Source organism: Canis lupus, chromosome 9 (genome assembly GCF_003254725.2).
Source record: "Canis lupus dingo isolate Sandy chromosome 9, ASM325472v2, whole genome shotgun sequence".
Taxonomy (NCBI): Eukaryota; Metazoa; Chordata; class Mammalia; order Carnivora; family Canidae; genus Canis; species Canis lupus.
The window spans coordinates 13336578-13355227 of record NC_064251.1 but is presented as its reverse complement, the minus strand read 5'-3'; the positions used below and the strand labels follow the sequence as shown (position 1 = coordinate 13355227).

At 42.0% G+C, this 18650-nt stretch overlaps 1 long non-coding RNA gene across 1 annotated transcript; it reads left to right on the top strand.

Annotated features, from left to right (window-relative positions):
• Positions 1 to 5188: 5188 nt before the first annotated feature.
• On the top strand, positions 5189 to 18355 carry LOC118355760 (uncharacterized). Its single transcript, XR_004818827.2, has 3 exons — positions 5189 to 5436; positions 11182 to 11328; positions 17976 to 18355. It is a non-coding gene; the product is annotated as an uncharacterized LOC118355760 (long non-coding RNA).
• The last annotated feature ends 295 nt before the right edge of the window (positions 18356 to 18650 follow it).

Below are 18650 nucleotides of genomic sequence, written 5' to 3'. Positions count from 1 at the left end.
ATGTTAACTTCCTTTTTTTTTTTTTAAATGTTAACGTTTGAGAAATGTGGGTAAAGGTTGTAGGGTAACTCCTTGTACTGTTTGTTTGTTTATTTATGAAGGCTCCGCGCCCAACGTGGGGATTAAACTCATGACCCTGAACTCAAGAGTCCACACTGTACTGACAGAGCCTGCTAGGTGCCCCTCCTTGTCCTATTCTTACAATTTATTTCTATGTCTGCAATGATGCCTCCCCACCCTGAAAAAGTTACAGAATTTTTTTTTATGATTTTATTTATTTATTCATGAGAGAGACAGAGACAAGGCAGAGACATCGGTAGAGGGAGTAGGCTCCTGGCAGGGAGTCCGATGTGGGACTCTGGGATTGCACCCTGAGCCAAAGGCAGATGCTCAACCACTGAGCCACCCGGGCATCCCAAAGTTACAGAATGTTAAAATATCTTCTGCCTCTGGACATAAAGGCTATATTATCGCATATCATTTGTGGCATTGAGGGCATCTGGTAAAGCTGTGAAACCTGGTCAAGAGGATTTTGAGTTGTTAGAATGTCTTACCTTTATATCTCTTCTCTCTGCAAGACCTATCCTTTTGCATGGGTCTAAGTAGATTTGATTTATATGCAATATGACTTTATAAACTCCACATGTTAGAATGTCCATTTGGCTTTACATATCTTTCAAAAATAATAGTGGCTTAAATGTGATCGAAGTTTAGCTCCTCCTTGAGTAACAGGACTTGGCAGTCATTCCGGGGCTGGTATGGAGGCCCCTTAATCAATAGACACCAATGGCTCCCCCTAGTCTGACTGCTCTGATGCTTGGTGAGCAGCCTCATGATCCAAGCTAGCGGCTACTTAGGCTCCAGACAACACATTCATATGTTAGTAAGAAGTAGGAAGGAGCGAAGAAGGGTGCCCATGCCTCCCTTTGAGGGTTTTTCTGGATGTTCAACATAGCAGTTCTGTTTTTTTCTTTTTCTTTTTTTTTCTTTTTTATTTATTTATTTATGAGAGACAGAGAGAGAGAGAGACAGAGACAGAGACACAGGCAGAGGGAGAAGCAGGCTCCATGCGGGAAGCCCGATGTGGGACTCGATCCCCGGACCCCAGGATCATGCCCCAGGCCAAAGGCAGGCACTAAACCGCTGAGCCACCCAGGGATTTCCCCCTGTTTTTTTCTTTTAAAGATTTTGATTTATTCATGAGAGACACACAGAGAGAGGCAGAGATGTAGGCAGAGGGAGAAGCAGGCTCTCTGTAGGGAGCCTGATTTGGGACTTGATCCCAGGACTGTGGGATTACGCCCTGAGCCACCCAGGCATCCCAGCCTCTTTGTTCAGGGCAACTTCTAGCTGCAAGAGAGGCTGCTGAATCACAGTCTGGGCAGGCATGTTCCACCCAAAGATCAAGGAGGATGAGAATGGATATTGGGGTGTGTAATAAGCCCGCATTCCAAAGCAAGAAGAAAATCATCACTAAAGAAAACCTAACAACTCTGACTCAAGGAATGGTATAGGGACTGCCTCATGGCATATAGGATGTTAGATTTGGGGGTAGGTGGCCTAGTAAATATAAGCAAAGACAGGCGATGTTTGGAAAATGGAGAAGGACGCCTGGGTGGTTCCATGGTTGAACGTCTGCCTTTGGCTCAGTTCATGATCCTTGAGTCCTGTGATGGAGTCCTGCATCAGGTTCCCCGCAGGGAGCCTGCTTCTCCCTCTGCCTATGTCTCTGCCTCTCTCTGTGTGTCCCTCATGAATAAATAAATAAAATCTAAAAAAAAAAAAAAAGGGAAGAAAGAAAAGGGAGAAGAAAATGGAAACAATCCTGAGGATGCTCTGGAAAGTAGGACGAAGGATGGTTAAGATCTCTGGTTAAGAGGTGTGGTATAAGTAAGACTCCAGCTTCACAGTGAGGAAGAGGGAGAAGGAAAACAGGAAGAGGAAAGAGGCAAGAAAGGATGAGAGGGGCTAAGCAAGGGTGAGAGGTCAGGAATAAGAGGGGGGAGAGTTCAGGGGTTGTAATTGGCCCGAGGCTGGCTCCTTGGTCTCTGGGGCAGTGGCTTCTGACCTGTCCGTAAGCAGAGCTCCAGGAAGAACAGCTTTATTTGGTACACCATCTAATTCCAGTGGTCATTTGCGGTGTTGGAGACTCCTGACTTCACATAAAGCCTTTATATAACTAAATCAGCTGATTGGACATGATACAAAGGTCAGGAAAAAAAAAATCAGACCACACTGAAAAATCCAACTTGTGTGCAAGTAATGGAATTTTAGTAATGATTGAGAAAGCAACCTGTGGCCCAGCCGCTGTCTTCTCAGACACCAGGGCTGATTATTATGGGGGGTGGGGCGTGATCGTGGCTCTTTGGGGGTCTGCTGAGTATTGTGAAAGCTGGTTATAAGTCTTCTAGTTCCATAAATTGTTATTTTTCTTTTTTTTTTTTTATGGCCCATTAAAAAAGCTGCCTTACACCCAATATGCATGTCGTTCCTTTCTTGTGAGAAGAATCACAAGGGTTATTTATCTTTCAGCCAAACCTATGGAGTAAAAAGAGGTGTTTAGGTAAAATTAGGTACTTGAAGTTTCCGAGGGAATGGGCAAGTGTGTTCACAAAACACTTCATTTATAGCAAATGTTTATATTATAGCATCCTACAACTGGAAGGGACCCTTTTCTTTGGGTATAAATATTTCTATAAAAGGCTGCAGGAAAAAAAAAATGGGCTGCAGAGATTGAAGTTTGCTTTGTTTACAGGAATTCACTCTACCCCACTCATGAGTATTTCACGATTGAAGACACTTGCCTGTGCCAGTAATTTCAAAATCTAACACTGGTGACTTTTTGCAAGTTTTGCAAAATATTTTGCAAAGCTGGATGCGAATTCCTTTGAAGAGTTTAGGTCGTGGTCAAGAGCTGCTCTCGGGAAATCACTCTCCTGAGTCCCCCAAATGGTTCTTTAGAAAGGCAGAGGGAAACCAAGATACTAACCAAAGCAGTGACAACACAGTGGGAAAGTTCTGGTGTCTCTGAGTCTAGACCCAAGCATTGTGATCAAACAAACTGCTTGGCCTATTAAAAACACACTGAAGGCAACACATTTTTGTTTCGCAACATATGAGAGGGCAGGTTGCCAAGTACTTGGTTATGAATGTGGAATCCATAAAAAAAAAAGAAAAATCCCTGCACTTTGTCACTCTCCTCATACTGGATTAACCCTAAAGCATCAGAAATCGCAGAAGAAATTGACTCAAGACATTTGCACAGGGAGCTTGCTTTCTTTGCAGCGACTTTATGTAAAGATGTGAAATCAGTTTCCAGGGATTCTTCTGCATATAACTGGCCTGTAGATAAAAAGTGTGAGGAACCTTGAACCTTCCTACTGAAGAGTTACCTTGCTAAGAGAAAGATTAAAATTAAATAGAACAGAAAAAGCCTAAGGGTTGTTTTTTCCCTTAAAGTGAAATTGGACTTATAATTAAAACACACTGTGTTTTGTTTTTTCTTTAAAAAAGGACCTTAAAAAAATTAAAAAAAAATTTAAAAAGGACCTTAGGTTTTTTTTTTTTTTTTTTTTTTTCCGGTTGGTTCTTAGCCCAAACCTTCATGACTACTTTTATCTTTTGGTAGCAGTATCGAAAGTGTGGAATCCTTATTCATTGAACTGAAGGGACTTTAAAGATCAATTAGTCCAACACCTTAATTTGAAAAAAAAAGGGACACCTGGGTGGCTCAGTGGTTGAGCATCTGCCTTTGGCCCAGGGTGTGATCCCTGCATGGAGCCTGCTTCTCCCTTTGCCTGTGTCTCTGCCTCTCTCTCTGTCTCTTATGAATAAATAAATAAAATCTTAAGAAAAAAAATTTTTTTTTAATTTTAAATAAAATCCACACCATGTGTGGGGCTCCAACTTACAACCTCAAGATTAAGAGTCAAATGCTCCACTGACTGAGCCAGGCAGGCGCCCCTCCAACACCCCAATTTGATGTGCAGGAAGATCCAGAGAAATGAGTAATCAGTCCAAGATCTCACGGCCTTTCAAGACCTAAGCCATCCATCTCTGAGTCTTCACTTTTCCCAGTACCTCCTAACACTTCTAAAGACAAGGCTTGCCAGGTAAGGATTCATCCCTGAACTGTACATTTCTTGCTGTACCTGCTGAAGGAAAGACTCCACTCTGAACATTCAACTATTAGAATATGCGGTTTGGGCTTGTGACCCTCCATTCCAGTTGCAATAGGATCAAAGATGAACATTTCCTCAGACCTCACTCTATTTGGGTGCCCTTTTCCCTCGGAAGAAATCTTGGTTCCCTCGAAAATGCCAAAAATAGGCCAGCAGGGTTTTTCTGGTTTGTTTCGTTTGTTTGCTCATTTGATATTAATTATTAACTGGAATGGGAGAGATGAAAGGCAGGAAGAAAATAAACGGATATTTTCAAATTTCCTACTTTGAAAATGAAACTTTTTTTTAAATATTTTATTTATTTATTCATGAGAGACACAGAGAGAGAGAGAGAGAGAAAGAGAAAGGCAGAGACACAGGCAGAGGGAGAAGCAGGCTCCATGCAGGGAGCCCGATGTGGGACTCAATCCCAGGGCTCCAGGATCACACCCCGGGCTGAAGACAGGCGCTAAACTGTTGAGCCACCCCGGGATCCCGACTTTTTTTTTTTTTTTTTTAAAGATTTTATTTATTTATTCATGAGAGACACAGAGAGAGAGGCAGAGGGAGAAGCAGGACTCAATCCCAGGACCCCAGGATCACAACCTGAGTCAGAGGCAGGTGTTCAACCACTAAGCCACCCAGGTGTCCTGGAAATGAAACATTTGAAAGTAGTAAGAGGTAACCTTATAGACTTACTCTTATCAGAGCTATGGTTTGAGATGCCTATAATCCTCAGGACAATCAGTGGGAAAGGCTTTTTCATCATCCCCATTTTACAGATGGGGAAGCTGCCGCACAGGGAGACAAAGGGCTTGCCCGGGTCATTGGATCATAGGAAAGGGCTCTGCTGGAACCTTGCTCTGGAGTCTGTGCCTCTCTGTGCAGACGATGGGACTCCAGGCGTACCATGCTTTATTCTTCTCTGACCTATCCTTAGAGGTATGGATTTTTGCCTTCAAGTTGTCTTCTTCCTCTTTGACAGTTCTGTGGCCTTTATTTCCTTCCTGCTCTGCTGATTCAGGACCCCAGGAAGCCTGGCTTCCTGTCGTGATCAGTTTGAGGACCGCCTGCAGAAATGCAGACTCAGCAAAGCGGCGCTCACCACGGGAGAGCCTGCAAAAGGTCAGGGGGAAGGGAGGCAAAGGCAGCCCCACAGAGGTGCCCTGCATATTCACACACAGACACGCTGGAAGCATCCGGCACAGAGCAGAAAAGGTGGTAGATCTAAGACTGAAAAGCAAAAGCAACAAGGGTGAGCCCGGAGAACATTATGGTAAGTGAAAAAAGCCAGACATAGACACTGCATAGATACTGCATAGATACTGCATGATCTCACTTTCTACGTGGAATCTAAGAAAGTCATAGGGCCAGAGTAGAATGGTAGTTGCTGGAGATGGCAGGCGGGGTGGGGGCAACGGGGAGATATTTGTCAGAGGGCATACATTTTTATAAGTTTCATAAGATGATGAAGCTCTGGGGATCTGATGTATGGTGTAGTGGCTATAGTTAGTGAGACTAGAGAGTACACTTGAAATTTGCTAATAGAGCAGATCTTAAGCGTTCTCATCACCACCATCCTTCCAAAAAAAGGTAACTATGTAAGGTGATGGATGTATTAATTGACTTGATTATGACATTCATTTCACAATAGATACATATGTTATTATTTAGATTTTATTTATTTATTCATGAGAGACACACACAGAAAGGCAGACACATAGGCAGAGGGAGAAGCAGATTCTCTGCAGGGAGACTGATGTAGGACTCAACTCCAGGACCATGGGATCACACCTTGAGCCCAAGGCAGACACTAGACCACTGAGCCACCCAGGTGCCCTAATATATACATATATTAAGTCCTCATTGTACAGTTAAAAAAATCACCTTGTATAATCCTAAAAAAAGCAACTTGATTGGTTTAGGGGTGCCAGAAAATTTTTTAAAATTATTTTTTCAAAATTTTATTTTATTATTTTTATTTATTTATTTAAAGATTTTTTATTTTTTATTTTTTTTTAAGATTTTTTTAAAAAGGGATTTTATTTATTTACTCATGAGACACACACACACACAGAGGCAAAGATACAGGCAGAGGGAGAAGCAGGCTCCATGCAGGGAGCCCGACTCAATCCCGGGTCTCCAGGATCATGCCCTGGCTGAAGGGGGCGCTAAACCGCTGAGCCACTCGGGCTGCCCTGGCTGCCCTATTTTATTTTTATTTTTAAAGAGATTTTATTTATTCATTCATGAGAGACACAGAGAGAGACGCAGAGACATAGGCAGAAAAAGCATGCTCCCTGCAGGGAGCCTGATGTGGGACTCGATCCCCAGACCCAGGGATCATGCCCTGAGCCAAAGGCAGATGCTCAAACGCTGAGCCACCCAGATGCCCCTATTTTATTTTTAAGATTTTATTTATTTATTTGAGAGACAGACTGAGAGAGAGCAAGTACGTGGTGGGGAGGGGCAGAGGGAGAGGGAGAAGCAGATTCCCTCCTGAGTTGGAAGTCTGACATGGGGTTCAATCCTAGTATGTCATGTATGTGACCCAAGCAGACACTTAACCAACTGAGCCACCCAGGCATCCCAAGGTGTTTTTTTTTTTTTTTTTCAGTAATTTCTACACCCAATGTGGGGCTCAAACTCATGACCCTGAGACCAAGAGTTGCATGCTCTTCTGACTGAGACAGCAGGGTTTCCAGAAACTTTAAAAGTCTATTTATTTCCTTTTAGAAAAGAATGTACTCATGAAAAAATGTTTCACGTCACTTGACATCCAGGAAATACAAATCAAAACCACAATGAGATACCACCTTATACCAGTCAGAATGGCAAAAATTAACAAGTCAGGAAACAACAGATCTTGGCGAGGATGCAGAGACCAGCAATTGCACTACAATCCAGTAATTGCACTACTGGGTATTTACTCCAAGGATACAAATGTATCCTGAATCTGAAGGGGCACCTACACTCCAATGTTTATAACAGCAATGTCCATAATAGCCAAACAATGGTAAGAGCCCAGATGTCTGTCAACAGTTGAATGGATAAAGAAGATGTGGTATATACCTATGCAATGGAATATTACTCAGCATCACAAAATGAAATCTTGCCATTTTAAATGACGTGGATGGAACTAGATGGTATTATGCTAAGTGAAATAAGTCAATCAGAGAAAGACAGGTATCATCTGATCTCACTCATATGTGGAATTTAAGAATCAAAACAGAGGATCATAGGGGAGGAAAGGAAAAAATAAAACAAGATGAAATCAGAGAGGGAGACAAACCATAAGAGACTTAATCATAGGAAACAAACTGAGGGGAGTGGGGAGACTGGGTAACTGGGTGATGGGCATTAAGGAGGGCAGGTGATACAATGAGCACTGGGTACTATATAAGACTTTTGAATCATGACTTCTACCTCTGAAACCAACAATACATTATAGGTGAATTAACTGAATTTAAATTATAGAAAAGAAACAAATATTTGCCTTTATTCCAAAGGAAAAATAATCTTTTGCTTGTTTGTTAAAGTTTTACATTTTTATTTATTTTTAAATTGGGATAAAATTCACATAAGATTAACCATTTTAAAATTTTTATTTATTTATTTTAAATATTTATTTATTTTTTTAGAGAGAGGGAGAGCACACAGCAGGGGGAGGGGAAGGGGCAGGGAGAGAATCTCAAGCAGACTCCTGGCTGAATGCAGAGCCTGACACAAGGCTTGATCTCATGACCCCCACTTAACTGATTGAGCCCCATAGGTGCCCCAACCAATATTTTTTAAGATTTTATTTTTTATTTTTATCTTAAATATTTAATTTATTTATTTGACAGATAGAGCGCAAGAAAGCCCAAGCAGGGGGAGTAGCAGAAGGAGAGGGAGAAAGGACGCCATGGTGGGACCCAATCTCAGAACCCCAGGATCATTACTTGAGCTGTAGGCAGGTGATTAACCAACTGAGCCACCCAGGTACTCTTAAATATTTTATTTTTAAATAATCTCTAAACTCACTGTGGGGCTTGAACTTACAACCCTAAGATGAAGAGTCACATGCTCCACTGACTGAGTCAGTCAACAGGTTTTATCCAACGTTTGGCTATTATAAGTTATGCTGCTATGAACATTCTTGTGTATGCCTTTTTTTTTAATTTAAGATTTTATTTATTCATGAGAGACACACAGAGAGAGGCAGACATATAGGCAGAGGGAGAAGCATTCTCCCTGAGGCGAGCCTGATGTGGGACTCAATCCCAAGACCCTGGGATCACACCTTGAGCCAAAGGCAGACACTGAACCACTGAGCCATCCAGGTGCCCTTGTACATTCTTAATTTTACTGTAATTAAATTTAGTGTTTTCCTTTTGGTTAGTATTTTTGTGTGTGTGTGCTATTAAAGAAGTCCTTCTTGGGCAGCCCCGGTGGCTCAGCGGTTTGGTGCTGCCTTCAGCCCGGGGTGTGATCCTGGGGACCTGGAATCGAGTCCCACGTCCGGCTCCCTGCGTGGAGCCTGCTTCTCCCTCTGCCTGTGTCTCTGCCTCTCTCTCTATGTCTCTCATGAATGAATAAATAAAATCTTAAAAAAATTATTAAAAAAAAAAAAGAAGTCCTTCTAATCCTTGGGTTGTAAAGAGAGTTTTGGGGACTATCTCCTGGTTCTGAATTGTCCAATATAGTAGCTACTTGTCACTTTTTTTTTTAACTTTTATTTATTTATGATAGTCACACAGAGAGAGAGAGAGAGGCAGAGACACAGGCAGAGGGAGAAGCAGGCTCCATGCACCGGAAGCCCGACGTGGGATTCGATCCTGGATCCCCAGGATCGCGCCCTGGGCCAAAGGCAGGCGCTAAACCGCTGCGCCACCCAGGGATCCCTACTTGTCACTTTTTTTTTTTTTTTAAATATTTTTTATTTATTCATAGAGACAGAGAGAGAGAGAGGCAGAGACACAGGCAGAAGGAGAAGCAGGCATCATACAGAGAGCCTGATGTGGGACTCGATCCAGGGTCTCCAGGATCACGCCCCGGGCTGCAGGCGGCGCTAAACCACTGCGCCACAGGGGCTGCCCTACTTGTCACTTTTGAAATGAGAATTAAAATGAAATAAAATGAAAAAAATCAGTCTCTTAGTTCTTTAACTACCTGCCCTATTGAACTTCTTGGTGGAGGTGGTGACCTCCTAACTGACACATTCCTTATGGCCTGGTAAATACTATGTCCTTTGAGCCTTTCTGTGAGACACAACAAACATCTAGTGAGTCTTGCAATTCAGTGTTCCTAATACCTTTCAACTCACTTCACCTTCTATCACGGCAATACTGGATCCTTACCCGAACATTAAGTCCTGTATCTCCGCAGAGCACTCTCAAGTCAACAAGACTCCTCTTGGGCAGCCCCGGTGGCCCAGCGGATTGGCACCTGCCTTCAGCCCAGGGCATGATCCTGGAGACCTGGGATCAAGTCCCACATCGGGCTACCCCCATGGAGCCTGCTTCTCCCTCTGCCTATGTCTCTGTCTCTCATAACTAAATAAAAATCCTTAAAAAAAAAAAAACAAGACTCCTCTTTACCCAATTTTATCTTCTCCTCCTCCTTTTAAATTTATTTTTTTATTTATTTTTAAAGATTTATTTATTCATGAGAGACACACAGAGAGAGAGGCAGAGACATAGGCAGAGGGAGAAGCAGGCTCCTCACAAGAGCCTGATGTGGGACTCAATCCCCGATTCCAGGATCATGACCCGAGCTGAAGGCAGCTGCCCAACCGCTGAGCCATCCAGGCGTAACTTTTAAATTTATTTATGAGAGAGAAAGAGAGACAGAGAACAAGAATGAGCAGTGGGAGGGGCAGAGGGAGAGAGACAGAGAGAATAAGATTTCCCGGTGAGAAGGAAGCCTGATGGGGAACTTGATTCCAGGACCTGGAAATCACAATCCAAGCCAAAGGCAGACACAACCAATTGAGCCTCTCAGGTGCCCCTGTTCTGGCCCCTTTGATCAAGCACTCATAGAATGCAAGTCTCTGGCTGCTGTCACTGCCTACCGGCAAGGTTGCCACCCTTTTGTGGTGTATGGTCCCTTAGCATATCCCTGGCTGGCATATGTGGTGTTATGCTGGTTATAGGCAAAGTGGCTGAGGAGGGGGCTTCTCAGAGGAGCCTATACTCCCTCACAGGGAGAGGCTTCTGCATGGTGTTCCAGCATGGAGTGCTAGCTCTTGCAGGGAGGTTTGGAGATGACGAGCCACTTCTGCAGCACCAGAAGGTTCACACGAGTCTAGAGAGTCAAAATCTTCAGAGCCATTGTCACATGTTTGTATCTCATCTAGAGTCCAGACACAAAAGACTTTGCCTTTGTTGAGTGCTTAATGTCCTTTGGCTTGGTCCTTAGCTTTTTCTGCCTCGCATGGCAGGCGATGAGAGCTTCATTATATGCAACCAAGGGGGCTGGTTTTCACGCCTGGCTTACTATTGCTTATTACATTCTGCTGTGCGTCATCTTCTTGTAGAACATTCATGATGCTTACCAATGGGCCTCCAAATCTCTTTTCTCTGTAGAAGTCTCAAGTGTCTGATATACCACTTTTGCTAGTGCTTTCCCTTTGACCTGTACTTCTCAGGTACCAATATTAAGGCTTGTGCCAGGGGCTGTCTTAAGACCCACCTACTTAACACCAACTCAACAGAGATGGGGCCCTCCTTGGCAGCCTGTTCCAAATCCATCTCTTTGTCTGCTCTCTCAAACTCCTGGTGTCAGCTGTCATGGGTTAGAGTCTTCTGAAGCAGAGGCAGAGTCAGAGGCAGAGTGTGGGGTGCAGGATGTTTATAGGGATAGGTACTTGGGGGAGGAAGGGGAGGCAGCAAGATCTAGGCAAAGGAAGGAGTCAAAACAGTGATGCCAGCCCAACAAAGCTTCAGTCAATAATGTGGCAGAATGTTGCCTTCAGTCTCAAGGGCTTTGGAATGTCCTGTACGAGGTCTTAATGGCACTTTTATGTTCCTGTCCCATTCAGTTACTGGATGTGTGCTGCCCTGGGAGCCATGTGCCTTGAGGCAAGGCAGCTCTGCACCTGAGACAGATCCTGAAGGAGCTGGAAGCTGGAGGCTGTGTGTGGATCACTGCATGGCTGAGCAGAAAGTCCCTTCTTGAGGGCATCTAGGTGACATTTCCATGTCTGTCACGCAGTTGTCTTTAGATTTGCCTTTCTTTCAATAATGTTTAGTTTTACATAGAAGTCTGGTATATTAGACTTATTACTATGTACTCCGTGACATAGTAATTTGACACTGTGGTATCTTTTTCTTTTTTCTTTCTTTTTTTTTAAATTTATGATAGTCACAGAGAGAGAGAGAGAGAGAGAGAGGCAGAGACACAGGCAGAGGGAGAAGCAGGCCCCATGCACCGGGAGCCCGATGTGGGATTCGATCCCGGGTCTCCAGGATCGCGCCCTGGGCTAAAGGCAGGCGCTAAACTGCTGCACCACCCAGGGATCCCTTTTTTTTTTTTTTTTTTTAAGATTTTGTTTATTTATTTGAGAGAGAGCGAGAGCGAGAGAGCATGTGTGAGAAGGAGCAGAGGTAGGAAGGGGCAGAGGGAGAGGGAGAAGCAGGGTCCCTGCTGAGCAGGGAGTCTGACATGGGACTCAATCCCAGGATCTTGGCATCATGACCTGAGCCAAAGGCCTCACTGACTGACCCACCCAGGCCCCCTCCCCCCAGTGGTATCTTTTTAAGCTTTTTATAATTTATCCGATTATTGCTTTAAGTAGTATATACTATTATGCAGAAATACATTTTATTTTATTTATTTTCAGAAATACATTTTAATATTGATATTAGCAAGCTTCCTAAACTCACTTATTAATTCTGATTATGTACCTGTGGGTTTTTCTATATACATAATCAGGTCATCTTGTGAACAAGGATAGCTCTTCCTTTTCAGACTTACATGTTTTACTTTTTTCTTGTACTAATCACTGCACTGGTTTGGCCCTTCATTATGATGCTGGGCAGAAGTGGTCAAAGCAGGGGTGCCTGGTTGGCTCAGTCAGGGGAGCAGATGACTCTTGATCTCAGGGTTGTGAGTTCAAGCTCCATGTTGGGTGTACAGATTACTTTATTATTATTTTTTAAAAGATTATTTATTTATTTATTCATTCATTCATTCATTCATTCTTTCATTCATGAGAGACACAGAGACACAGAGGCAGAGGCACAGGCAGAGAGAGAAGCAGGCTCCATACAGGGAGCCCAATGTGGGACTCGATCCAGGGACTCCAGGATCATGCCCTGGGCCCTAGGCAGACACTCAACTGCTGAGCCACCCAGGCGTCCCTAGAGCTTACTTTAAAAGAAAAAAAAAAAAAGAAGTGGTCAAACAGGCATCCTTGTTTCTCTTCTAATCCAACGGGAGAACTTTCAATATTTCACTACTTGGTATAATGCTTGTAGGTTTTCGTACACCTACACTTTGTTGGAGGTTTTGTACAACCTTAGATCAAGTTGAGAAAACTCTTTTCTATTTCCACTTTGCTAGTACACATATTTAAAAAAAATCGTAAGTGGTGTCGAATGTATTCAACACTTTCCTACATCTTTTAACGTGATCATATGATTCTTCCCTTTTTGTCCATTAATACGGTTAAGTACACTGAACGATTTTTGACATGTTAAGCCAAGCTAACATTCCTACCATAAGCCCATGTTGGCAGTGAGGTTTTATCTTCGTATACTGCTGTATTCACTTGGCTGGTTGTTTGTTCTGAAGTTTTGCAATCTAAGTTTATGACTGAGATTAGCCTATTTTCTTTTCTTTTTCTTTCTTTCTTTTTTTTTTTTAGTTTTTGGTATCAAGGTTATGTGGGCCTCAGAATGAGTTAAGGATTATTTTCTTTTCTTTTTTTTTTTTTTTCTCTCTTTTTTTTTTTTTAAATTTTTATTTATTTATGATAGTCACACACAGAGAGAGAGAGAGAGAGAGGCAGAGACATACGCAGAGGGAGAAGCAGGCTCCATGCACCGGGAGCCCGACGTGGGATTCGATCCCGGGTCTCCAGGATCGCGCCCTGGGCCAAAGGCAGGCGCCAAACCGCTGCGCCACCCAGGGATCCCAAGGATTATTTTCTTTTCCTATTCTCTGAAGGAGTTTGTCTAAGATTGGTGCCATTTTTATTTTTAAGATTAAAAAAAATTTTTTTTAAAGTAATTTCTATACCCAACGTGGAGCTCAAACTCACAATCCCCAGATCAAGAGTTGCATCCTTTACTGACTGAGCCAGCTGGGTGTTCCTAAAGATCTTAAATTATAGATGTAATTTTATTTTATTTTTTATGTTTTTAAATATTTTATTTATTTATTCATGAGAGACACACAAAGAGAGGAAGATATATGAGCAAAGGGAGAAGCATGCTCCATACAGGGAGCCCGATGTGGGACTTGATCCTAGGACCCTGGGATCATGACCTGAGCCAAAGGCAGACACTCAACCAATGAGCCACCCAGGTACCCCTATAGATGTAATTTTAAGCAGTAGAGACTACTTAACTGTTATGTTTCTTATTGTGCCAATTTGGCAAACTGTATTTTAAAGTAATTTGTCTCTTTTAGGGATGTCCCTTGGGTGGCGCAGCGGTTTGGCGCCTGCCTTTGGCCTAGGGCACGATCCTGGAGACCCAGGATCGATTCCCACGTCGGGCTCCCGGTGCATGGAGCCTGCTTCTCTCTCTGCCTGTGTCTCTGCCTCTCTTTCTCTCTCTGTGACTATCATAAATAAATAAAAATTAAAAAAAAAAAAATTTGTCTCTTTTAATCACATTTTTAGACTTATTGGCCTAAAGCTGCTCATAGTATTGTCTGTCTCATTATCTTTTTAATGATTGAAAAATCTGTAGAAATGTTCCCTTTTAAATTTTTTGGCATTATTTGTGCTCTTTGAAATTGGTTTCACCAAGGGTTTATTAATTTTATTAGTCTTTCTAAAGAATTAACTTTTGACTATATTTCCATTTATTTGCACTTTTATTGTGCTTAATTAGCTGTTCTTTTTCTAACTTTTCATGAAGAATACTGCTTATTCTTGTCTTATTTTCTATTACATGCATTAAAAAAAAAAACCAAAAAACTACACGTTAGCATGGCTCTTACTACATCTTAATGTGAGGATTTAGTTTTTTTTTTTTTAAAGATATATTTATTTATTTTATGATAGACATAGAGAGAGAGAGAGAGAGAGAGGCAGAGACACGGGAGGAGGGAGAAGCAGGCTCCATGCTGGGAGCCTGACGTGGGACTCGATCCTGGCACTCCAGGATCACACCCTGGGCCAAAGGCAGGCGCTAAACCGCTGAGCCACCCAGGGAATCCCCAGGATTTAGTATTTTTAAAAACTTTCAGTTTATTTTCTAATTCCCAGTGTGATTTATTTTTTTAAATTCATGAGTTAATTAGGAATAGTTTTCAAATATGTAGGGTTGTTTTTTTTTTTTTTTTTTTTTTACTTACCTTTTTTCTTCTCATTTTCTAGCTTAATTGCATCATTGTCTGAGAATGTACTCTGTATAATTTAGACCATTTGAAATTTGTTGAGACTTGCTATATTGCCTGGCATTTTCATAAACATTCCATGTTCACTTAAAAAGAATTTGTGACCTGCAGTTATGAGTATAGTATTCTATATATATCTATTAGGTAAAGTTTGCTTATTCAGTTGTCCAAATCGATTGCTTACTACTTTTCATCTGTTCTAATAGTTGCTTATACACATTATCTTCTGCTAGAATTGTAGTTTTGTCTCTAGTTTCTTGCAATCCTGTCCATGCTTTTTCTTTTTCTTTTTAGAAATATTTTATTTAAAAAAAAAAAGAAATATTTTATTTATTTATTTGAGGCAGAGCGAGTGATGGAGAGCCCAAGCTGGGTGGGGGAGGGTGAGCGGGAGATGGAGAAGCAGACTTCCCTTTGAGCAGGGGGCTTCATGTGGGGCCTGATCTTGGGGATTATGGCCTGAGCTGAAAGCAGACACTTAAAGGACTGAGCCACCCAGGCGCTCCTGCTTTTGCTCTATATTTTGATGATATGTGTATTAGATTCACACAAATTTAGAATTGTTATATCTTCTTGGTGAATTAAGCATATTATCATTATGAGTTGTCCCTCATAAACATTTCTAGTAAAGCTTTATGCCATAAAGCCTACTTTCTTTCTTTCTTTTTTTTTTTTTTAAAGCCTATTTTCTTTTGGTTAGTTTTTGCATAGAGTGTCTTTTTAAAATTTGTTTTTATTTAAAAACTTGTGGTAAAATAACATAACATAGAATTTGCCATCTTAACTATGAGAAATGTATTTTTATTTCTTTTTATTGTGGTAAAAAACATGTAAAATTTACCAATTTAATCATTTTTAAAGTGTACAGTTCAGGAGTGTTGTGTATTCACACTGTTTGTGAAATTTCTCCAGAATTCTTTCTCACCAAATTGAAAACTATATCTGTTTAACAATAATTCCCTAATCTCTCCTCCCACTAGCCCCTTGGAATTCCCCACTTTTGAATTTGATTAATTTAGGTATATTATACAAATAGAATCATACATAATTTGCTTTTATGGTATTGGTTTATTTCACTTAGCATAATGTCCACAAGGTCCATCCATGTTGTAGCTTTACTTAGTGAGGCTGGATAGTATTCCATTGCATGCATAGGTCATTTTTTTAATCCATTCATATGTTGGCAGATACTTGGGTGGCTTCTATGTTTTTGGTCTTGTGAATAATGCCCATGTAAACATAGGTGTACAGATACCTGTTTGAGGGGCGCCTGGGTGGCTCAGATGGTTAAACATCCAGGTCTTGGGGCAGCCCTGGTGGCTCAGTGGTTTAGCGTCGCCTTCAGCCCAGGGCGTGGTCCTGGAGACCCAGAATCGAGTCCCCTGTCAGGCTCCCTGCATGGAGCCTGCTTCTCCCTCTGCCTGTGTCTCTGCCTCTCTCTCTCTGTGTGTCTCTCATGAGTAAATAAATAAAATCTTTAAAAAACAAACAAACAAACACCCAGGTCTTGATCTCAGGGTCATGAATTCAAGCCCTGCATTGGGCTCCACACTCTGTGTGGAGCCTATTTACAAAGAAACAATCACAACAAAAAAACCTGTTTAAGTCCTTGCTTTCACTTCTTTGGGTAAGTACCTCATAGTGGAATTGCTGGGTCATATGGTAATTCTGTTTAATCTTTTCAGGAACTGCCATAGTGTTTTCCATAGTGGCTGCACAAATTTATATTCCCACTAGCAAAGCACATGGCTTCTTTCTTTCTTTTTAAAAATATTTTATTTACTTATTCATGAGAGACAGAGAGACCAGAGAGAGAGAGAGAGAGAGAGAGAGAGAGAGAAAGTGTGTGAGAGAGAGAGGCAGAGACAGAGGCAGAGGGAGAAGCAGGCTCCATGCAGGGAGCCCGATGTGGGACTTGATTCCATGACTCTAGGATCACCCCCTAAGCCAAAGGCAGATGCCCAACTGCTGAGCCACCCAGGCATCCCTCTTTCTTTCTTTTCTTTTTTTTTTTTTTAAGATTTTATTTATTTATTCATGAGAGACATACAGAGAGAGGCAGAGACACAGGCAGAGGGAGAAGCAGGCTCCATGCAGGGAGCCCGACATGGGACTCGATCCCGGGACTCCAGGATCACACTCTGGGCTGAAGGTTGAGCTAAACTGCTAAGCCACCGGGGCTGCCCTTTTTCTTTCTTCTTAAATTATTTTTTAAAAATTTATTTTTTTTTTTTTTGAAAGAGAGAGTGCAGGCGCACAAGCAGAGGGAGTGGTAGGTAGAGGGAGAAACAGGCTCCCTGCTAAGGAGCCAGATGCAGGACTTAGTCCCAGGATCCTGGGATTATGGACGCTTAACTGACTGAAGTACTCAGTCAGCCATCCCCCCCCCCCCCACCCCCGCCTTTTGATAACAGTTATCCTAATGGGTTTAAGGTGATACTTACTCTGGACTCCAAGAGCTGTTGTCAGAAGCAAAGGGCTATAGGGTAGCCCCACATTTCAGATTTACCTTTCTGTTCTGTGTACCTGGTTGTTTTTCACTGTTGTTAACCTTTTGCGTATGTTCAAGCAGATGTTTTGAAGAATATATTGTCTGGTTTGTTTGGGTGGTCCTCAATGGGAAGGCAGAAGCAAGAGGGTAAGATACCAATAATTTACTACTTAAAAAAAGATTTATATATTTATTTTAAAGAGAGAAAGCATGAGTTGCAAGGGTGGGGGAGGGGAGAGGGAGAGAATCCTTAAGCAGACTCTCTGCTGAGTGCAGGGTCTGACATAGGGCTCAAACCCAGTACCCTGAGATCATGACCTGAGCTGAAATCAAGTTAGCTGCTCAACTCACTGAGCCACCCAGGCACCCTGGATTTACTATTTACTTTTTTTCTCAATGTTACCTCCCACATTCTCTCTCTCTCTCTCTCTCTCTTTTTTTTTTTTTTTTTTTTTTTTTACAAAAGTTTATTTATTTTAGAGGAGGAGTGGGGGTTAGAGGGAGAGGGCGAGTCACAAGCAGACACTGTGCTGAGTGTGGAGCCCAACTCAGGGCTTGATCTCACAACCCTGAGATCAGGACCTAAGCTGAAATGTAGAGTTGGATGCTTAAGAGACTGAGCCACCCAGTACCCCTCCCACATCTATATTTTAAGGGACTTAAACATCCTACCTGAGCACTCACTGGTTCAAATCAATATAAGTTCATTACTTTTTTTTTAAATTAAATTTTAATTCCAGTATAATTAACATACCACGTTATATCATTTTCAGGTGTACAATATAGTGATTCAACAATTCTATACATTTCTCAGTGCTCATCACGGTAAGCCTATTTTTAATCCACATCACCCATTTCCCACATCCTCCCACCCACCTACCCTCTGGTAACCATCAGTATGTTCTCTATAGTTAAGAGTCTGTTTCTTGATTTGTCTTTTTACTTTGCTTGTTTGTTTTGTTTCTTAAACCCCATATACAAGTGAAACACAGTCTCTTTCTCTGACTTATTTTGCTTAGCATTATACTCTCTAGCTCTATCCATGTTGTTGCAAATGGCAAGATTTCATTTTTATTTTCTTTTTAATTTTTAATTATTTATTTTTAAAAAAATTTTTTTTTTAAACTTTTATTTATTTATGATAGGCACACAGTGAGAGAGAGAGAGAGAGAGAGAGAGGCAGAGACACAGGCAGAGGGAGAAGCAGGCTCCATGCACCGGGAGCCCGACGTGGGACTCGATCCCAGATCTCCAGGACCGCGCCCTGGGCCAAAGGCAGGCGCCAAACCGCTGCGCCACCCAGGGATCCCCTAATTATTTATTTTTAAAATATTTTATTTATTTATTCATAGACACAGAGAGAGAGAGGCAGAGAGAGAAGGCTCCACGCAGGGAGCCCGATGTGGGACTCTATCCTGGGTCTCCAGGATCACACCCCTGGCTGCAGG